We start from the raw sequence: 23,346 nt of genomic DNA, 5'->3' as shown, positions 1-23,346 counted from the left end.
TCAGTCCTGCTAATTTCGCGGGCCCGCTTGGCCCTGCCCCAAGGAACCCCGAGAGAGGGTTCCTGAGTTTCAGAGTTGAAGAGTTTCAGAGTTCCAGAGTGGAAGAGTTGCAGAGTTGCAGAGTTCTTGAGTTAACAGAGTAAGAGAGAGTGCTTGCGCCACCGCAAAGAGACAGCAGAGTTCTGTTTGGTGATTAGTTTGTCTTAGTTTATGAATCGTTGTTCCTGAATAAAGAAATACAGCTTCCCTGCCCAGCCGTGTGTCTGGTCGTCTCTGTTACCCGCCCGTGAAGCTAGCCCGCCCAGCAGGAGCCTCCGAATTTTAACAACAAATGGCGCCCACGTGGACCTGACCTGCGCATCTCTCAGATAAGTAAAGACATTTTGGCTACCTATGCACTATGGCCTTCTTTTCTGCTTGTGAAGAGATCTCCAAAGGCCTCTGCTCTTTCTTCACGAGACTGTTTTGCTGTTTCTGGAACATTTATCTCTGGACCACTCTGTGGTTTCCACTTGCTCGGGCGAACTCAGAACAGCCAGCGAGAATAGCCAGCGGGCGGGAGGCGAGGCGCAGAGCTGCTGTTTCCACCTGGTTAAACAGCCAGCCAGCCGGCTGCGCCCAGACAACCCCGCGCACCGCGCCCGCAGCCCCGCAGCCTGCAAGAGGCCGACGCCAGCACACAAGAGCCCCAAGAGCCCGACGCCAGCACGCTAGAGCCCGATGCCACCACGCAAGAGCCCGATGCCAACATGCAAGAGCTCAATGCCAGCCCACAGGAGCCGGCTCTCCACCGTGTTGTGCAGGGCACTGGACGGGTGATCCCTCCACACTGCTCGGCCACTGCGAGCAGGGCAGCAGACATGGCAGGGCCATGAGGCAGGGCAAAGGCGGCCTATCATGGCCGCCACCCCTGGGCACCTAGGCTCACGCCTTCTACAAAGCTGGCACGCCTGCCCTCTTGCTATGAATTTTAGAACGATCCCGGACCTCCCGATTTCTATTAGAAATGGTAGATAGCACAATGGCTATGCTAATTATTCTCATGCCTGAGGTTTCCTTTCCTGACTCCATCTTGAATGGCTGTAACAAAAGGTTAAAAAGACATTGTTGCTATGTAAAAGTCTCAAATTCCTTCTCTATTAGAAATATGCTAATAACAAGTTTTGTTTCATAGTAAGTAAATAGCAGCCAGCTGCCTTTGGGACTCTAGGCCGTTCCCCGCCCCCATGCAAATGCCCGTCGAGGCAAGTAGCCCCCCAGAGGCAAGAAATGTTTTTTTTTTAAAGCTGATAAAGTTTAGCCCACAGAGGCAGATATGGCCCCCTCAGGCTTTCCCTTAGCAGCACACTGGTTCTTGTTACTTGCTTGCATGTTTCTCCATGTTTGTGCCAGTTTCTTTTTATAAAAATGCCTGTACGATATAGGTTTCTGTTCACCCCACACCCTTGATACTGTAGCCATTTAGTTAAAAGAAAAGGGGGAATTGTTGTATGCTTTATATTGGGTTCTAGTTCTCCCCCGCCAAGAGAATTGGATCAGTCCTGCTAATTTCGTGGGCCCGCTTGGCCCCGCCCCAAGGAACCCCGAGAGAGGGTTCCTGAGTTCCAGAGTTGAAGAGTTTCAGAGTTCCAGAGTGGAAGAGTTGCAGAGTTCCTGAGTTCCTGAGTTACAGAGTAAGAGAGAGTGCTTGTGCCGCCGCAAAGAGACAGCAGAGTTCTGTTTGGTGATTAGTTTGTCTTAGTTTATGAATCGTTGTTCCTGAATAAAGAAATACAGCTTCCCTGCCCAGCCATGTGTCTGGTCGTCTCTGTTACCCGCCCGTGAAGCTAGCCCGCCCAGCAGGAGCCTCCGAATTTTAACAACAAGTGGGCTTGGAGGTGGACCCCTCACTAGTCAAGCTTACCCTGACATGTATATTCACACAAACCTGGCAGACTCTGAATTTGAAGGCTTCTTTTCTCACTCATTAATATGGGGGGAGATACTAAACATCTGGGTCAATCAACATCTAGACAGAAAGCAAAAAACACACTAGTTATTGGCACAAGATCATTGAGCCTGGGACCTCAGAGCCTCAAGCATTAGAGTCTCTTTGCATAACCACGATGCTGTCTCCCCTGCTTCACAAGGTTTAACCTGAATAATTATTACACTTAATACAGAATTAGTGTGAAAGGTGAAAATTACCAGCTATTAATAACCTAAGTCCTTCTTAGAAAGTATCATAGATCTTTAGAATCTGGACCCTGGGAACTCAAAAGTCAAGGACTAGGGAGATAGCATAATGGTTATGCAAAAGTCTTTCATGCCTAAGGTTCCGAGGCCCCAGGTTCAGTCCTCAGCACCACCATAAGCCAGAACTGAGCAGTGCTCTGACCTTTCTCTTTCCTTCACCTTCTCTCTCATTAAAAATAAACTAAAAGAAATTCAAAAGTCAAGAATTATGGGAGTTGGGCGGTAGTGCAGCAGGTTAAGCGCTCGTGGTGCAAAGTGCAAGGACCACTTAAGGATCCTGGCTCCCCACATGCCCGGGAGTCACTTCACAAACAGTGAAGCAGGTCTGCAGGTGTCTATCTTTCTCTCCCCCCTCTGTCTTTCCCTCCTCTCTCCATTTCTCTCTGTCCTATCCAACAACAATGACAACATCAACAACAACAATAACCACAACAATAAAACAACAAGAGCAACAAAATGGAAAATAAATAAATAAAAACAAACAAACAAAAAAAATTGAAAGTCAAGAATTATTTAGATAGCTAAATTATTGTTGCCTTTCAGTTTCTACCCCATTTATTTAGAGGTGAGGGAAACTGGAGATTAGAATCTGTTTTGAACAGGAGCAGAGATTTCTCTCTTTGATAAACATGACAAGTTGCATTATCCAGTTTTCTGGGAACATGGCAGTGATGTGTTGTTATGTAGGACAAGCCTTCTCCATTCCCCCCCACCCCCACAGCGGTCCAGCTGTGGTTTTCCAGGCCTGATTGCCCATTGTATTGATGTCCTAGTTTTCTAAGCTACTTCCCTAGTCTGGTTCCCAGTTTTTGACCTTTAGAGAAAGACTTCTTCGTTGCATGCATCTGTGCCGATAACAGTTGGCTTTCATTTGAGTTGTATCCTTGGGAGAAATTCCCAGCAATGAGACTGTTGGTCAAAGGGAGAGGAACAGCTTTATGTGTGTGGCTAGGAATTGCGTTATTGTTTTCAAAGGAGCTTTGCTAACTCAGTGTTAACAGTTTATGGTGTATGGGGGAGGGTGGCTTCAGGGTCACAAGTCACTCACTCCTAGGAACTTAGCTTGCAGCTTCTTCAAAAACTGTGACAGGACTTGGAAGCAAGGAAATGAAGTTCAGTGTAGAGTCTGGGTTGAGATGTAGATGTGAAGACCTCATGCTAAGGGGACAGAGTGGGTAGCTGAAAGCATCATCTGGGCAACAGGTCCTGAGTTCAGGCTCTGCCTTTGTTGTCTAATCTTTCTGAGATAATTCATTTCATCAACTGTAAAACTGAAACTCTACTGGACCGGAGAGGTGGCTCAGCAAGTAGTGCACAAGACTTATGTATGTGAGGTCCCAAGTTCGAGCCCCAGCCTATCACATGTTGGAGTAATGCTCTGCTCTCTCCTCCCATTATAAACAAACAGACAAACAAATAGGAACTCCAGTAATCCCAAACCTCTAAGAGGCGAGATGAGAATTCAGGTGAATTATTGTGTGTTAATTAGATCACCACATGCAATTAGCATGTGGTAAATGTTGACTAAACACTCATTTCTATTACTTAGTGACTGAGCCTTGGTTTCACTTCTTAGTCTGCTTTCTCAAGTGTTTCTTCTTTCTAATTTTTTTAAATTTTTATTTATTGGATAGAGACAGCCAGAAATTGAGAGGGCAGGGGAGATAGAGAGGGAGAGAGAAAGAGAGACACCTGTAGCAGTGCTTCACCATTCACAAAGCTTTCCCCGGGTCTCGAACCCGGGTCCTTGTGCATTGTACTATGCGTGCTCAACCAGGTGCGCCACCATCCAGCCCCCCTATATCTCTTCTTTTGTTTCCATATGAGGCGGGTCCCCAGTCTCCCCAGCAGATCTCCTTGTCTCTGAAATAAAATAGCAGTCATCCTGTCTTCAGTACCTTGGGTTTAACGGTCTCTGGATGCCCCCTGGTGGCTGGCTAGCTTTCTTTTTCTTTTTTTTTCAGCAAGTGGAGGAACAGTTCTGAGAATGGGTGTGGAGGCCTCTGTTTCTGCAGATAGAAGTAGGAACTAGCACATCATGGTGTGGTCCTTGCTGGCTAAGAAAAAAGAGGGGGAAAAAAGGTCTATATGTCTATATAGACTTGTACCTATGCTCAGATGGGAGTTGCATGTTTGGATGTGCATAGAGGTGCATGCATGTATAAGTAATGTATATGTAGATGCCAGTCTTTTGTCACAGGGGACTCATGGGGCATCACCGAGACCAACTTGTTTGAGAAAGGAAAGTGCTGCACAATGGTGAGGCCATTATTAGGTGTGATGACATGTATAATCATTCCCTTAGAGATTCTGTCCCATTGATACTTACTTAGCCTGTATCTGCTGTGTACCAGGTCTCCTAACGTCTGGGGAGGCAATGGTGACAAAGACTGAATTCCGGGACCCAGGTGGTAGGGCACCTGGTTGAGCACACATATTACTATGCATAAGGATCTGAGTTCAAGACCCCGCTCCTTACCTGCAGGGGGAAAGCTTCCCTAGTGGTGAAGTAGTAGTGCAGGTGTCTATCTATCTATCTATCTATCTTTCTTCTTCTTTTTTTTTTTTTTAAAAAAACTTATTTATTTCCTTTTGTTGCCCTTGTTGTTTTTTTATTGTTGTAGTTATTGTTGTTACTGATGTTGCCATTGTTGGATAGGACAGAGAGAAATAGAGAGAGGAGGGGAAGACAGAGGGGGGAGAAAAAGATAGACACCTGCAGACCTGCTTCACTACCTGTGAAGCAATTCCCAGGTGGGGAGCTGGGGGTTCTAACCGTGATCCTTATGGTGGTCCTTGCGCTTTGCACCACATGTGCTTAACAGCTGGGATACCGCTTGACTCCCAAAAAACACAAATTAATTTTTTTTTTTTTTTTTTACCAGAACACTGCTCAGCTCTGCTTTATGTTGGGGGTGGGGACTGAATCTGAGACTTTGGAGCCTCAAGCATGAGAGTCTCTTTGCATAACCATTATGCTATCTACCCCACTTAGGTGTCTATATTTCTATCTTTCTATCTTCCCCTCTTCTCTCAATTTCTCTATGGCCTACAAAAAAAAAAAAAAGCCGATGGAGTGGTGGATTCATCATGTAGGTGCTGAGCCCCAGCGACAAACCTGGTGGAAAAAAAAAAAAGAATCTTTTTATCCCCCTTTCAGTCTAGTGGGTGAGACAGACAAGTCAGTAAAGTGTTGTGGTATAGGGGAGTGGCAGCAATGCTGTGGTTGAGAAGGAAAGCTGCCTTGAGGAGGTGGCATTTGCGCTGAACTACGAAAGAAACTGAAAGAAACTATGAGTGCTCTGGCCTCTTCCAGCCTGAGGTAAACAGACTAGTACAAGGAACACTGGTGGAGTTTAAGAAGTGTAGGTTTGGGAGTCGGGTGGTAGCGCAGTGGGTTAAGCCCACGTGGCGCGAAGCACAAGGACCGGCATAAGGATCCCGGTTCGAGCCCTGGCTCCCTACCTGCAGGGGACTCGCTTCACAGGTGGTGAAGCAGATCTGCAGGTGTCTCTCTTTCTCTCCCCCTCTCTGTCTTCCCCTCCTCTCTCCATTTCTCTCTGTCCTGTCTAACAATGACATCAATAACAACAACAATAATAACTATAACAATAATAAAAAAACAAGGGCAACAAAAGGGAAAATAAATAAATATTTAAAAAAAAAAAGAAGTGTAGGTTTTTGGAAGTCGGACAGTAGTGCAGCGGGTTAAGTGCAGGAGGCACGTGCATAAGGATCCTGGTTCGAACCCCCAGCTCCCCACCTGCAGGGGAGTCATTTCACAGGTGAAACAGGTCTGCAGGTGTCTATCTTTCTCTCCCCCTCTCTGTCTTTCCCATCTCTCTCCATTTCCTTCTGTCCTATCTAACAACGACGACATCAATAACAACAACAATAACTACAACAACAATAAGAAACAACAAGGGCAACAAAATGGAAAATAAATAAATAAATATTAAAAAAAAAGTGTAGGTTTTTATCCCATCACATTGAGCATTTTCCTCATGAGTTAAGCCAGGAAGGACTGGCTTCGGCATCTAGGATTTTCATCACCTTTAAATTTGCTGATTCCCTTAACCTAAACAAGTCTCTTTTATCCCATTCTTCTGCCTTACTCCTTTCTCTGAAGAAATAAAAACTAGAGGGAGTGATGGGAAATAGTAAAGCATTGACATATTGATATACTCACATTACATACACACACACACACACACACACACACACACACACACACATCTCTATTCCTTCTTCTACCCTACTGAAAACCCTTGGCTATCTCCTGGGTCAGAGATGAACTACCAAAGGGAGGCTGGAGTGGCCTGAGGGCTTTGCAGATGCAGCTCCTTCCCTGCTGGCCTGCTCAGGTAGATCATCAACAACCCACCTCCAGATCCTGCTTCTAGATTAGCAAAGGAAAAGCCCATGTAGTAGCGTTTCTGTGACACATGCTGATGTATGTGCATAGCCCCTACTCTGTGTAGGAACTAGCAGGCTCTCAAAATGAGAACTAAAAAGCAATCACATAAAAAAAAAGAAAGAAAGAAAGAAAGAAAGAAAGAAAAGATCATGTGGTTCAGACACTTTCTCAGCAGGAGGAGAAGGTGTGACTGAAACATTGCTTTGACCTTCCTGATGACAGCAGCCCAGGGGAGAGTATTAGAAGTGTAGCCATCTCTGTGCAGTTGCCTATGCACTCTGCTTTCCGCTTACAATCAGTGTGGCAACTGGGTTGCTTTGGCCAAGTTACTTAACCTTTCTGAGCCTCCATTTTTTTCCCTCTATAAAATGAAAACTTTTAAACTTTTTTGTTATTGCTAGGGCTTCACTGCTTCAGGCAGACTTTCTCAGATAGAAACAGAGACAAAGTGGTCTGGGAGGTGGAGCAGTAATAAAGCTTTGGACTCTCAAGCGTGAGGTCCTGAGTTCGATCACCGGCAGCACATGTGCCAGAGTGATGCCTGGTTCTTTCTCTCTCCTCCTATCTTTCTCATTAATAAATAAATAAAATCTTTAAAAAAAAAAAAGAAACAGAGACAAAGACAGAGAGACAATTTTAAAGTTCTCCCCCGAGTGGAAGGGACCAGACTTGAGCCCGTGTTATGCAGGACACTTCCAGGTGATTTATCTTTGCCAGCCCAAGATGGGGATTTAATAGTAGCTCCCTCATACAAATGCCGTGAGGACTCACCAGTATAATGAATGCAAGGGCCAGTGAAATAGCTTACTTGGCTAGTGTGCTGCTTTGCCACATATGTGACCCAGGTTGGAGGTCAGCTGCCAACACATTGAAGGAAACTTCAGTGCTGTGGTCTCTTTCATTGCTCTTTCTGTGGGTCTCTATCTAAACAAACAAATAAACAACTGCAAAATATAATGAATATGAAAGTCTTTCATATACTGCCTGGCATATAATGAGTGCTTAGTAAATTGAAAACTACTTAGGGGGCTAGGCAGTAGCGCAGAGGGTTAAGTGCACATGGTGTGAAGCTCAGGATGGTGTAAGGATCCTGGTTCAAGCCCCCAGCTCCCCACCTGCAGGGGAGTCCCTTCACAAGCAGTGAAGCAGATCTACAGGTGTCTTTCTCTCCCCCTCTCTGTCTTCCCCTCTTCTCTCCATTTCTCTCTGTCCTATTCAACAACAACAACAGCAGCAGCAATAACAACAACAATAACAACAACAATGATAAACAACAAGAGTAACAAAAGAGAAAAAATAGCCTCCAGGAGCAGTGGATTCGTAGTGCAGACACAGAGCCCCAGAAATAACCCTGGAGGCAAAACAAAAACAAACAAAAACTACTTGTATTGGTCAGGATAGGTACCTGCTATAACAAACAGGCCCAGGATGGAGTCTGCTTCATGAGCAGTGAAGCAGGTCTGCAGGTGTCTATCTTTCTCTACCTCCCTCCATTTATTTCTGTCCTATCTAGTAAAAATTAGGGGGGGAAAAGATGGCTGTCGGGAGCTGTGGATTAGTAGTGCCAGCACCAAGCCCCAGAGATAACCCTGAAGACAACAAACAAACAGGCCCAGGATGGAGAATGACTTAGAGATGATAGAAGTTTGCTTCTTGCTTTGATAATGGTCTCAGGTAATGCCAAGTTTATAGTAGTTGCTGCCAGCTTTGTCATCTTCAACAGGTGACTTCCAAGATCAATTTGGCTATTGACATATAGGTGCTCGAAGGAGAAAAGAGAAAAGAAACAGTAATTCACTTCTTAACTACTTTGGCTCAGAAATGCCATTTCTATTCATGCTCTCTAGGTGAGAAATCTGAATGCTAGGGGGTCTGGTAGATAACCTCCCCTCCCTCCAGTGGATGACTGCCTTCTAGTGTTAATTTTGTATGTGGTGGAAGGGGAAGCAGAACTCTTGGGCAAGCCAAGATTTCTCTTGCTATTGTTGGTGCTGTTATTTTTACCCAGTGGAGAGTACAATGAGCACCTGATGGGAAGAGAAAGTCGTGTGAGAGTCTGGGAAGGAGGTATTTTGACTGGGGATGAGGATGGGGATGGGGTTAGGGAAAAGAGAGAGAACTTCCACAGGGCAAGAGAGTGAGAGAGGCCGACAAGGTCATTTTGGGCCAAGGGAATCACACGAACAGAGTTCAGGGCAGGAAAGCTCAGGAAGGGGTGGAGAGGTGTGTTGGCAGTCCATTAGGAAGGCCTGGAACATCAAGATAAGGGGATGGAAACTCAGAGTCATGTCTGGCCTTTCTGCTACAGAGTTTAGGGAGTTTATGGTCATGGAATAAAGGGCTGAGAGGTGAGGGAGGAGAAGGTAAGGAAAGAAAAAAAAAAGAGCATTGGGGAGGAAAGTCTGGGTTTCACAGAGGACAGGCTAGAAGGAGCAGAGAAGAGGAAAGGGTCCCTCTTCCTGGGTGTTGGCTCAGTGCACCTTAGTTGTCACCTGGCAGTATCTTTTCCCTGAGGTTAGTCCACTTGGAGCCCAGCACTCTCCACCCTTCATGCTGTGAGAGGTTTAATCTCCTCCATTTGTTCTTCTTCCAGGAAGAAAGTGGCTCCAGATACCGTGGGTAGGACATTCCTTGGCTTTGCTGGCTGTCTCCAGTTGCCTCATGATTCCTGGTGACAGAACTGGCACTGCTTACCAGCCTTGGCGAGGGGCACTGACTTGCTGAAGAGCACCCTGTACCCCAGGAAATCTGAGTGATGGACCTAGAATGACAATTCATGGGTATATGGGTATATGGGTGTGTGTGTGTGTTGGGGGGGGGGGGTTGGTTCTGTGCCCTTGCGTCCCCTGCCCATGCTGACATAGCTGCTGTCCAGGAAAGGGCCTAGAATCCAGATCTCCAGCAGGTGCTACACAACTGTCTTTTTTTAAAAAAAATTTTTTTTAATATTTATTTTTATTTATTTATTCCCTTTTGTTGCCCTTATTTTATTGTTGTAGTTATTATTCTTGTTGTCGTTGTTGGATAGGACAGAGAGAAATGGAGAGAGGAGGGGAAGACAGAGAGGAGGACAGAAAGATAGACACCTGCAGACCTGCTTCACCGCCTGTGAAGCGACTCCCCTGCAGGTGGGGAGCCGGGGTTCGAACCGGGATCCTTATGCCGGTCCTTGTGCTTTGCGCCACCTGCGCTTAACCCGCTGCGCTACAGCCCGACTCCCCACAACTGTCTTGTTGTCATCCTTTCTTTTTGTTAATGTTCTCCTCTGGGAGAGAGAGTGGGGAAGAGACTTCAGGATAGAAGCTTCTTTGCACCCACCCCCAAAGTGCAATAGAAGAGATGTGTTTGAGTTTCCAATCTCCTTGGGCTTAAGGTGAGAACAAAAGAATCCATGGCCTCGTTTTTTTCTAGACCTGGTAGATAATGGGAGCTGAACAGATTTCAGTACTAATTCTTGTTCTGTCACTTACTAGCTGAGGGATCCTGTGCCTGCTATTAATTTCCTCCAGCCTCAGTTTTGTTGATGGTAGAATGGGGATCATAACAGTCTCAGCTCCCAGAGCTGTTGTGAGAACTGAATGAGCTGATGTTTGCACAGCAGACTGACACACATCAGGATCCCTGTAAATGCCAGCTGCCTTCAAGGGCTGGGTGACAGCTGATCTGGTGGAGCACTTTCTTTCCCATGAATGAGCACCTAGGTTTGAGTCCCCACCAATGGGAGTGCCTGCATGGGTGAAGCTTCACAAGCAGTGAAGCAGTGCTGTTTATCACCCTCTATATTAAAACAAACAAACAAACAAACAAAAAACAATAGTTTACCTGGAGTAGTGGAATTCTGCAGGCAACAATATCCCCAGTTGATAATATAATAACTGTATTAATAAATATACTTTGTATATATTTATATGTATATATTGCATACATATAAATGAATAAATAAATAAATAAATATTAGCTATTCTCAATCCTTCTTTCCTTACTTTGTGGGGAACATAATGGTTGCCTTAAGGGCACACAATCCCCCATCTCATAGGTAGGTGGAGGTAGCTGCTCTCCTCACATAAGTCCTTGGAATTCCAGGCCAGCAAAGAGGAGGAAACAGAAACTGGTTAAATGTCCTTCTCCAGGGGCAGCCCTCAGCTCCTCCTGCACCCCTGGTCCTGGAGCTGGAAAGGAATTGGACCTGCGAGTTCTCCTTCTTGAGACCAGAGCCTTTTATCAAAATGAGAGACTGAGCAGATGTCCCTCCCTACCCTCTGCCAGCTAACTGAAAAAGAACCAGTAGCTAATTCACACAAAGATGTTAATAGCAATAAATGAATCAATGAGATTCACACCCTAGGGGTGTTGATGGCTGCTAATGACTTTCAGTTCAGCTAAGCTGCCTTCTTGACAACATAGCTCCCTCCCTCCCTCCCTGGAGCTGGGGCTCAGCTGGGGTGCTGACTGCCTTTTGGGAGTTGAAGCCCAAGTTTTAGATTCAGTCTGTGACTGGGGAGCCATGGAGAAAGTTCCTGCTAAATGTGTGTGTGTGTGTGTGTGTGTGTGTGTGTGTGTGTGTGTGTGTGTGTGTGTGTGTGTGTTTCAGAGTCAAGACAAAGGTTAGGGGCAGGTAGACCTAGAACCTGGTCACCTTTGTGATCATCAGCTGCTAGAGAATGGGTGAGCCCTAAACATAAAATATAGGGGGAGACTCCACAAGACTGAATGTGGTCCACTCACTCACCACTCCTTGTTTCCAGAAGGATAAAGTCTAGGTGCTAGGGAGCAAGGCGGTGGAAGGCAGGAGAAGATGTGCTTATCCACGCCCAGGAGGGGTCTGCTACATCCTGCTCATCTTCAGTGCAGGCAGCAAGGATTCTCCGGGTCCCCCCCCCAACCCCACTTCCACGCCCCCCAACAGACTCCTTAGGACTTTATTAGCAGCATCAATCATGCAGGCCATGTGTCTCAAAGTGCCCTGCCTACACGGGAGGCCACCACTTCAGGTCAACCCTGAGTTTTATAGCAAAGGCAGCTTTTAGAACCAAAGCTTCTGTCTGTTCTCTCTCTCTCAGGGTTGGGTTCCTGTCAGGTTGACAGAGAAAGTTTCCATTGTGCATGTGTGTGTGCTGCCACCCACATGGAAGTGCTCTATTATCTTTTCCCTTTTGTAGAAAATCAGGTCAGTGGTTTGACTGTTGTTGTTAACCACATGATGCTGTGGGGAGGTGGCCCGAGTGCTGGTGGCTAAGGGCAGCAGGACGAAGGCTGTCATTTGGGGCCACCAGGTACCCCACAGCTTGGCTCTCCAGACCATGGGGAGCGGTGGCTGTGACCTCCAGTGTGGGGAGGACACTGCTGGCCACATCCTGTTTCCTTCTCGCCATTCCTTTCCCTTTCCTGGAGGCCTGGGCTGCTAGTTGACTCTGAGGCTGCCCCTGGTGGATGCTGTTGAGTAATCAGGGAATTGTGTCTGAAGAAAAGCACCCCCACTTTGTGGCTGGGCGATGCACAGGTGGGGGTGGGGTGTAGAGAGTTGGGAGTGGCACTCTCCCCACAGATAGTAATGACAACAACAAGAGCTCCTGCTACCAGCCACCACAGCCAGAGCAAAGCACTTTCACAGCAGCTTCCTCACCTCGCCCACAGAACCCTTGGAAGTACACAATCGAGCAAGTGGGGTGTTGTTGTTGTTATGCCCTGGGTTGCTGAGGGGGTGTTCAGAGAAAGAGAGAGTGCAGTCAAGGGCCAAGTTCAAAGACATCCAGATACCAAACCTGGCCTCAAATTCCCCTTGTGAGGCCCCAGGGCCTGGTTTCCTGAGAGGCTTGTAGAGAGATCATTCTCCATGGCCCTCATGCAGTGGGAGGAAGCAGAGATGGGTGCTGATGTGGGAGCCCGGTTGGCTAAACCGGGCTGTTGGATCTGGAAGTCGGGTTTCCATCAAGGTGCTGGCCAGGTCCTTGGTTACCTCAAGGACCCACTAAGGAAGGACCTGCTTCCCCAGGCCCAGAGTGCAGTCTCTTCTGGCAAGGCATCTCTTGCACATGCTTTCTATCATTTTATATTCACCATTGCTTCCTGAGCTCTTCTCCACTCCCCCCCCCCTGCCCCCCCCCCCCCCCCCCCCCCGCGTCTTTGCTGTTTCTTCAGAGACTCAGACAGCCGAAGCTGCTGCTCCAACTACTGAGACTACAACCTCCCTGCCCCCACGGCCAGAAATCATCTGGCTAAAATCATTGCTGGGGCTCAGACTGAGACTTTTTCCTACCCTCCCATTTCTTACTGGAAATGAGCCCCCAGCTGCTGCCCCTGCCCTGCGAGCAGCTCCCAGCGTCTGTGGAGTACCTCTAGTCTTAGGGAAGTTAGTGGGAGCTGGTGTCCTCTCTCTCCCAGGAGCCTAGCTGTGATGTGCAGGGTCAGCCTAGCTGGCAGTGCTGAGGGCAGACTGGGAGGAGCAGCTGGCAGCCAGGTTGGTTCCCGTGCTGCTGAGCTGCTGATGGCACACCGACAGCGCTGGAAACTACAGAGTGCCTTGGAGGGAAAAACAAACCCGGGTTTCAGTTCCCATGGAAATGAAATCTTATTTGCTGAGGAGCCTGCTTCAGAGCCTGGACTCTGTTCTAAGGGGGTGTGGAGGGTGGATGTTTGGGACAAGACTGACTATTCACTTTCTAGAAAAGGGTACCTTTGCTTTTAGTCTGGGCACAGCTCTGCCAGGTAGAGGTTTGAATGAAGATTTTAAAGTAATGAGTCTGGAGGTGATTATGTGCAGGGAAATAAGAGGTGAAAGGCATCTACCCACCTCCCCAACTACAGGACAGAAACTTCATGAGCAGTGAAGCAGTGCTGCAGGTGTCTTTCTTTCTCCTCTCTTTCCTGTACCCCTCCCTTCCTCTCCTGTCTAAATCTAATAAATAAAATTAAATTAAAAAGATAAAATGGGAGTTGGGCGGTAATGCAGCGGGTTAATCCCACATGGCACAAAGCACAAGGACTGGCGTAAGGATCTCGGTTTGAGCCCCAGCTCCCCATCTGCAGGGGAGTCACTTCATAGGCGGTGAGGCAAGTCTGCAGGTGTCTATCTTTCTCTCACCCTTTCTGTCTTCCCCTCCTCTCTCCATTTCTCTTTGTCCTATCCAACTACAACATCAATAACAACAATGATATCTACAACAATAAAACAACAAGGACAACAAAAGGGAAAATAAATACATATTAAAAAAAGATAAAATATTTAAAAAAAGACATACACCAGATAGTTTCACTCATAGGTCGAATATAGATAATCAAAGCATAACAACTTGCAAAGCAAATAAATAAAAATCAGAACTTGGTGGTGATGTACCTGGTAGATAAATAAATAAATAAATAAAATGATTTTTAAAAGCCAGCCTAAGCATCTCCCAGACTTTGTGAGAACTATGGTTCGGGGGAGTGGGGGCACAAAACTTTCCTGGTGGGTGTGGTATGAAACCATACCCCTGACACCTTAAGATTTTATTTTTAAAAAGTATTGAGTCACTAATAAAAGAATGCATAAGACTTATGCCTCAAGGTATGAAAACCTCTAGATTTAGCATTCCTGTGTGATATTCATAGCTGTTTTTTAGCCTGTTCTCTGCCAGGTTCTGGGTTTGGCCAACCAATCAGGAGATGGTTTGTATCTGACACCTTCCTTCCTGGAAGGAGCTGTGGTCAGAAAGGGACAAGGTGCGGACCTGTTGGGGACCATGTGACATCTGATTACACAGGTGTTGACAACACTATTGCCCTTGATCTGCAACCAAAGTATTTGAATTCTGTTTTCATATGCCAAGGGAATTAAGCTTAATCATTTTTTCCCCCCACCAGAGCACTGCTTATGGTGATGTTAGGGATTGAAACTGGGACCTCAGTGCCTCTAACATGAAAATCTTTTGGATAACAACTATACTGTCTCCCTGGCCTAAGGGAGCAAAGCCCGATAACTCATAAGGGGAAATTATCCTTAAATTATAGTCTCATGAGATAGGATTATTCCAGCTATGGCCACAGAAGAGTGTCTATTGTTACCCTCCATAAAAGCTTTGGTCCAAGATGGTAGCCTTCTTGTCTAGTCATCACCAAGATGAGGCACTTATTCTGTGTTAGTTTTCCAGTTAGATGTCATTAGAGAGGGTGGGGTGGGTGAATAAGAGCACTGCACAGCTCTGGCTTATGGTAATTCCGGGACTGAACCTGGGACTTCAGAGTTTCAGGCATGAAAGCCCCTTACATAACCATCACACTACCTCTGAAGTCCAAGGCTTTTTATTTATTTATTTTTAATTTTAACTTTTTTGTTTTATTTTTCTTTTTGCCTCCAGGGTTTTTGCAGGGGCTCAATGCCTGCACTGTTGCTGGAGGCCATTTTTTTCCTTTTGTTGCTTATCGTTGTTGTTATTATTGTTGTTGTTGTTGTTATTGTGGTCATTGTTGGACAGGACAGAGAGAAATGGAGAAAGGAGGGGAGGACAGAGGGGGGAGAGAAAATATAGACACCTGCAGACCTGCTTCACTGCTTGTGAAGCTACCCCCCTGCAGGTGGGGAGCCAGGGGCTCTAACCGGGATCCGTAAGCCAGTCCTTGTGCTTCGCACCATGTGCACTTAACTCACTGCTCTACCTCCCGGCCCCCCAAGGCTTTTTATTTTTATTAAATTTTTAAGTTAAATTCCTGCCTTTCTGGTTCTGTCTTGCTGTCTCCCTTTCCAACCCATGCCCTGCTCCCTTTCTATTGATCCCACTTCCCGCGTTCTCCAGTATGGTCTCAGAGTGATGAGATAAATCAACTCCAATAGTTGAAGGTGTTGGAGTGGGGGTAGGGAGCAGAGAAAATGAATGTGTTTTCCACATCCCCTCCCCTGATGCCATCCATTGCTAAATCGATTGAACCATGTCACAGCAGGTGAGCAGTAGGTGTCAGTGTGCCCAGCCCTCTGGGCCACATGGGTGTGCTACAGTGAGTGTACATGAGGGATGGGGGGCACACTCATCCTCATGCTGGGTGTGGGGGTGTCTGTGTAAGAATGAACTCTTCTATAGCAATGCTCCTGTGCTTCTGGGCCAGGGAGGTGGCAGTAGAGCACATGTTTTGCGTTTGTGAGTCCTCAGGCTTAATTCCCAGCACTACACACAATGGAGTGGTGCTTCTGCTGCCTCTTTCATTAAAAAGGATGACAGAATGGTGTATTGCATGAATGCAAAGGAGACAGCATCTGGGGAGAGAGAGGTGGGAGAGCATGGGGACATGGCTTGGGGGTCCTTCTGCGTGATGGTGGAAAAAGACCCAAGCTTGGATATTTTGCAGACATCTATCACAAGGAGGTGAGAAATTGTTCCCATATGTCAGCAACTGTACTGTAAACCATTAGACCCCCAATAATTTTTTTTTCAAAAAAATTTTTATTTAGTAATGAGGAAGATAGGAGGAGAAAGAGGGAAAGAACCAGATATCACTCTGGTACGTACATGTGCTGCCTGGGATTGAACTCAAGTCCTCATGCTTGAGAGTCCAATGCTTTATTCACTGAGCCATCTCCTGGACCACATAAATAATATTCATATAGCTCCTTCCAACAAAAAAATATATTAAACATATTTGTATCTTAAGCTTATTTATTTATTATTTGGGTGCTGGGGAATCAAACCCAGAGCCTTATGAATGTGACATTGCTCCTCCTTCTTCTCCTTCAAGATTTATTGTATTTATTTATCTGTTTGATAGGACAGAGAGAAATTGAGAGGTAAGTGGGATAGAGAGGGAGGGAGACACCTGCATCCCTGCTTCGCCGCTCATGAACTTCCTCCCTGTAGGTAGGGGCTGGGGACTTAAACCTAAGTTCTTGCACATGGTAACACATGCACTAAACCCGGTGCACCACCAACTGGCCCTCTGTATTTATGCTTATAGGAGAATATATATATATATATATATATATATATATAGAGAGAGAGAGAGAGAGAGAGAGAGAGGGAGAGAGAGAAGGAGAGAGAAAGGAAGAAGGATAGAAATCAGAGTACTTCTTCAGTACATGTGGTGCTGGGAATCAAACTAGAAATCTTAGGCATGCATTCAGGCATTCAACAGTGGCAGTTGAGCCATTTCTTCAGCCCTACCAAGCTAGTTTAGAAAAGGGGGTGGGGAGAGAAGTGCCAGAGCACTGTTCCAGTCTGGTTTTTGGTGGTGGTAGTACTGCTGGGGATTGAACCTGGGACTTTGGAGCCTCAGGCAAGAAAGCTTTTTTTTTTTTTGCCTCCAGGGTTATTGCTGGGGCTCAGTGCCTGCACCATGAATCCACTGCTCCTGGAGACCATATTTTCCCCCTTTTGTTGCCCTTGTTGTAGCCTTGTTGTGGTTATTATTGTTGTTGTTGATGTCGTTTGTTGTTGGATAGGACAGAGAAAGATAGACACCTGCAGACCTGCTTCACCCCCTGTGAAGCGACTCCCCTGCAGGTGGGGAGCTGGGGGGCTCGAACCGGGATCCTTATGCCAGTCCTTGCGCTTTGCGCCACCTGTGACTAACCTGCTGTGCTACTCTCCGACCCCCAGGCAAGAAAGTCTTTTTGCATAACCGTTATGCTATCTCCCCACCCAACTAATTCTCCCCTTCCTTCCTTCCTTCCTTCCTTCCTTCCTTCCTTCCTTCCTTCCTTCCTTCCTTCCCCCCCCCCCCCCTCTTTCTTTCTCTTTACCAGAGCACTGCTCATCTCTGGTTTATGGTGGTGGGGGGGGAGGTTGGGAGTGGCATTGAGCCTTAGGCATGAGAATCTGTTTGCATAACCATTATGCTATCTTCCCCACCCTCCAAACAACTAATTCTTAAGAATATTGTGAACATACATATTTTGGGATGCACTCTGGCAATTTCTAGGCTGGAGATAGCAGCCAAGCATTAAATCAAGTTGTGCAGGTCCCAGGGCTGTGACTCTGGGGAGTAGATAAGAGAGTGTACTTCTTGTATATATGTACTTGCTTGGGGGGAGATTTTTGCAAGCAATCTGAACCTTTTCTTTCTAACCCCTGGGCCAGGTCCCTCGGCAGCTGCTGGTGCCCATCAAAGTGTGTTTTATTTTTGGCGCCTTTGCTGATTGTTCCCATGGTGCCCCAAGGTTTTTGTTTTACTGCCTTTGTTGGAAGGATGACAAACACTTCCCTTCACCTGCTGCTGCAGTGGCCCTGCCAGTAACCACAGCTGGGGGTGGGGCAACTTCCTCAGCCCCTCACCCACTCACTGGGCAACCCTTCCAGGCACCAACATGCTCTGTGCCCTACTCCTCAGACCCCACCCCATGCGGCCTGTAGCATATCAGAGCTGGGGGTGGGTGTGGGGCGCATGGTGGGAAGTACTGCGCCTAGCTTCCTTATCTCACAGCTAGGAGAGGGAGGGAGGCCCAGAGCAGAGGTGACCTGAAGGAGTTGTTCAGTGAGCTGTGGCAGAGCCAGGTCCCCTGCCTCTCATGGAGGGCAATCCTGCAGGCTGATTATGGAGGAAGTCTGGTGGTTTTGTGTGTGTGTGTGTGTGTGTGTGTGTGTGTGTGTGTGATGTTGGGGGACAGAGTCTAATGGAGAGAAGGGGACAGAACTCTCAGGAAGATCAAGGACCACCTTGCTACCCATTAGTTCGTGGCTTATCCTCCTGGTAGGTGGGGCTGTGTCTTTGGCACTTATTTCATTCTCCCTCTTCCCAGGTCAGAACTCTGTATCCAGTAGAATTTGAGACATACTGGCTGTCCCCTGCACAGTGCCTACATGTGCTGTGAAAAACGGGAACTGAGTTGGCTTACACTGGCAAAAGCATGGGCTTCAGAGGATAGGTAGAAATGGTCAAAATCACTGAGCAGTTTTTATTATCCAGTAGTAGCAGCTGTGTGACTTTGGTAGTCACTTAGCCTCTCTGAGCTTCTGTTTCCTCATCTGTAAAACGAGACCCTTGTTGGGTTGTTGTGAGGACAAAGTAGGATAAGAGGTAATGTTTTGCACAATGGTTTGTAGGTGATTACAACCTAGTAAGGCTGTAGGTATTCTTTCTAGCTGCATTGCCTCAGGTAAGTCAGACAAGTTCCCCAGACCTCAGTTGCCTGACCTGTGAGAAGAATTTGGTGTGAATTGTTATAGCAAACACAGTCCCTGACATCATGGGCATTCAGTAAATGTCAGTCAATCTCCCTACGTTACCCAACCCTAGCCGCCAAGGTCTCCTCCACCTTGAGGCTCAGAAAATCCTGCAACCTGCCCCACCTTGCAGCTACCCAGTCTCTGTCTGATCCTAACAGTGTTGAAAGCTCACAAATTCTAAGCAGTTCATCATCTCCTCTAGGCTGGGGTTAGGTGGGGGCCTGGGGTTAAGAAAACTAGGTATAGGTCTTAGACCAAACTCTAAGTTCTTCCTTTGTCAAGGGATTGAAGGGTTCCAGGTAGGTTTAATTTTATGTCTTCCTCTGGGAGGAGACGGCAAGGGACTTTCTAAACCCTGATCAGCTCAGAGCCCTCCCTGCTGTCCTTTCTGTGGATCCACAAGTGCAGAGGATGCCAGTGGAACTTATAGGCAGTAGAGTATCCTTGAAATGGGAGCATGTGGGGGAAGGCAGAAAGTGGCTCAGAGGTGTTAGTGGGAGGCAAGATGGAGGCGTCCTGGGTATCAGCTGTGGACAAGGAAGCCCAGACTTCCAGGTGAGAGGCAGAGCTGGTTTCACCATAGGTGACTCCGGATGCTCATCTTCACCACAGACCCCTGGCCACAACATGAAACACATTGCTGTGCGCCCCATCTGGGAAGGAGCCCCCCATCTCAGTCCTTGCCTGTGTGCAGCTGCGGCTTCAGTGCAGAAGCACAGTTTGTATACACCACACCAGCCAGACTTACGTGCATTTCCAGGCTTTTCTTTTTCAAACATTGGGAAAGGGTTTGGGTGCATTTCATCAGCGGCATCTGTTGAACATCACCAAGTCAGCTATTTACTGAGAACAAATAGAAGCCTTTCTGTCCTAAGCGAACTCTGGCATGGGTGCAAAATGACTCCAAGGCAAGTGTGTTTCCTCACTTCGCTCTTGCTGCTGGCGCAGGCTGTCTGACCTTGGGTCTGCTGAATGTTGAGAGACTGGAACCCATCAGCACTGGGCAAAGCTTGACCTCACTCTGCCTGGACAAGCTGGAATGGGCTTTCTTTTTTTTTTTAATTATTTAAAAATACTTATTTATTTATTTTCCCTTTTGTTGCCCTTGCATAACAGTGTTGTGGTTATTGATGTCGTTGTTGGTGGATAGGACAGAGAGAAATAGAGAGAGGAGGAGAAGACAGAGAGGGGGAGGGAAAGATAGACACCTGCAGACCTGCTTCACCACCTGTGAAGTGACTCCCCCGCAGGTGGGGAGCTGGTGGCTCGAACTGGGATCCTTATGCCAGTCCTTGCGCTCTGTGCCACGTGCGCTTAACCCGCTGCGCCACCGCCCGACTCCTGCTTTCTTTCTTTTTTTAAGAATTTATTTATTCATTCATGAAAGAGATAGAAGGAGAGAAAGAACCAGCCGTTACTCTGGTTACATGTGCTGCCGGGGACCGAAATCAGGACCTCATGGTTGAGGATCCAATGCTTTATCCACTGAGCCACCTCTCAGACCTGGAATGGACTTTCTAGAGACAAGAACCTGGAGGCCAAAGTGTAATGGTTACAGGGGCATACAGGACAACTCAGAAAGTGTATCCCTTCTTAGTGACCAACATACTAAAATAAAGTCAGAGCTATCCTCAGAGTGTAGAAGAGAAATAACTGACAGAAGCAGAGAAGTCTGAATTGGGCTGAGTGTGCACACACCCACACTCACACACAAAGGGGCTCATGAGAGCATGCGTACCCCTTTATTTTCTTATTTCAGAGGAGATCAGTTGATACTGGGCTAGGGCTGCTGTGTCTGGTGAACAGAGGCTGCCCGGCCTTTTCTGTACAGACCCTTGTCTGCGTGGGTCCATGACCTGACAGATGATGTCAAGGAGGGAGGTTAGGAAGCTTCTGCTCCTCACAGTGCCTCCTGGACATTTGCCCCCATGGGATGGGTGCTGGAGGGATGACAGCATAGCTGTCAAAGAGAGTTCCCTCTTTGTTCTCCCTGGGGCTTTTCTGGGGCCTCAGGTCAGGGAAATGGAGCCATACCTACCCCCCCCCCATCCCATTCTCCACTCTCAGTAAAGAAAGTCATAGACCTGCCTGTCTCTAAGACTAATAAAGCCCCTTTCTCCCCACCTGAGATGGGAAGGCCTGGGGGACACCTACCACCCACACACTCTCTTCTGTGTATGTGTAGGTGCAGACCTCATTCTACTCACTGATAATACAGACACGTGTCATGTAATGATAAGGATATGCTCTGAAAATTGCATCAGTAGGCAGTTTCACTACTGTGTAAAGACCATGCTGACAATGGATTTAGCATCTTTAGGGACCATGATGAACAAACAGCCTGAGATCAACTCAAGCACAAGAGAAAATGGTGCCATTAAGAGATTTGGGGAGGGTGTCGGGTGGTACTGCAGTAGGTTAAGCACACATGGCACCAAGCACAAGGACCTGCCACAAGCCTCTTGCCCCCCCCCCCCTTACCCTTAGGTAGAGACATCAGACTGCAGGGATTCGATCACATGCCTCTAGCCTCACATCCACCGACTTAACCACTCGACCACAGCCGTCAGCCATGCCAGGGAAAGGTTTCTAGTAATCTTAGCTTCTATCCATAATCAGGAAAACCTGCAAGGACCCACTTTCCTGCTTCCAATCACACCTTTCAGGTGTTTTCCCTTCTCCATCTCACTCTAGCCCTCTTTCTTCCCTTTCCACACCATATCTCCACAAAGACTAATAATAATAATAATAATAATAATAATAATAATAATAATAATAATAATATTCTCTCCCCTCTATTCTCTTAATGGTGAGAGAAATGGAGAGAGGAGGGGAAGACAGAGAGGGAGAGAAAGATAGACACCTGCAGACCTGCTTCACTGCCTGTGAAGCAATTCCCACGCAGGTGGGGAGCCGGGGGTTCAAACCAGGATCCTTCTGCCGGTCCTTGTGCTTTACGCCACCTCGCTTAACCCACTGTGCTACCACCCAATGCCCCATAGGTTCATTTTCAACCCCCCTTCCAACTCAACATGGAGAAACAACTGAAAGCCTTGTTATCTGAGAGGATTCGTCCTTTAAAAGATCAGCTATCTGAGACTCTTTGGTTCTTTTGCTTTATTTCCTTTGCATTTTCACCCTCCCAGGTCCCATGACAAGGAAAGGAACCAATTGAAGGGGAGATGGGTGGGTCTCCTTAAGGCCACAGGACAAGACAGTCACTGCTTGCCTGAGAACTAGACTGTCTGGATTGGGGGGTAGATATGTACAGTATGTAAATGAGTGCAGAAGTGGGGGGAAGAGCTCTGGATGACAGCTCAGTGATCCTGGGTTCAAGTTCTAGCATTGCTAAGAAAACTGTCAGGTATGGGATTTCCTTCTTTGAGTCTTAGTTGATGTAACTGGTGGATGGACAAACTAACTGATCCTAAAGTTGATCTCATAGTTTGTATGAGGTTGGAAACGGTATTAAGGAATTGGATTTGGCTTCTTGCAGTATATATTTGCAGAGAGTGTATGTATAGATATAATGCACATGCATACATGTATTTAACTGTCATCTAGTAATCACTAAACACTATTTAATCATTTTTTAACAATTCGTATATATTATTGTTGTTGTAGTTATTATTGATGTCGTCATTGTTGGATAGGACAGAGAGAAATGGAGAGAGGAGGGGCAAACAGAAAGGGGGAGAGAAAGACACCTGCAGACCTGCTTCACTGCCTGTGAAGTGACTCTCCTGTATTTGGGGAGCTGGGGTCTTGAACTGGAATCCTTACACTGGTCCTTGCGCTTTGTGCCACCTGCGCTTAACCCACTACACTATCACCTGACTCCCTCACTTCATATATTTTTAATTTAAATCTTTTTTTTTTTGCCTCCAGGGTTATTGCTGGGGCTCGGTGCCTGCACCATGAATCCACTGCTCCTGGAGGCCATTTTCCTCCCTTTTGTTGCCCTTGTTGCTGTAGCCTTGCCGTGATCATTACTGTTATTGTTTATGTCATTCGTTGTTGGATAAGACAGAGAAATGGAGAGAGGAGGGGAAGACAGAGAGGAGGAGAGAAAGATAGACACCTGCAGACCTGCTTCACCTGTGAAGCGACTCCCCTGCAGGTAGGGAGCCGGGGGCTTGAACTGGGATCCCTAGGCCGGTCCTTGCGCTTGGCACCACGTGGGCTTAACCTGCTGCGCTACCATCCGACCCCCCTATTTAAATCTTTTAAATATATTAATTTGTTTGATAGGACAGAGGGAAATTGAGAGGGGGATGGGGATATAGAGAGGGAGAGAGAGATATCTGCATTACTGTTGCTTCATCACTCATGAAGCTTCTCCCTTGTAGGTGAGGACTAGGGGACTGTAATATGTGTGCTCAACCAGGTACACCACCACCTGGCCCCAGCAAATCTCTTAAAGGATTTCTAAGCAATTACTCTCTAGCCCCAGAAGGCAGGCATTGTGATTATTCCTTTTAAGTACATAAAGGAACAGAGGCATAGATAGAGACTAAATATTCGCTTAAGCAGTGCAGCTGAGCTTCATAGCAGGCAGGCTGGCTGCAG

Source organism: Erinaceus europaeus, chromosome 12 (assembly GCF_950295315.1).
Source record: "Erinaceus europaeus chromosome 12, mEriEur2.1, whole genome shotgun sequence".
Taxonomy (NCBI): domain Eukaryota; kingdom Metazoa; phylum Chordata; class Mammalia; order Eulipotyphla; family Erinaceidae; genus Erinaceus; species Erinaceus europaeus.
Note: the sequence above shows the minus strand (reverse complement) of the source record.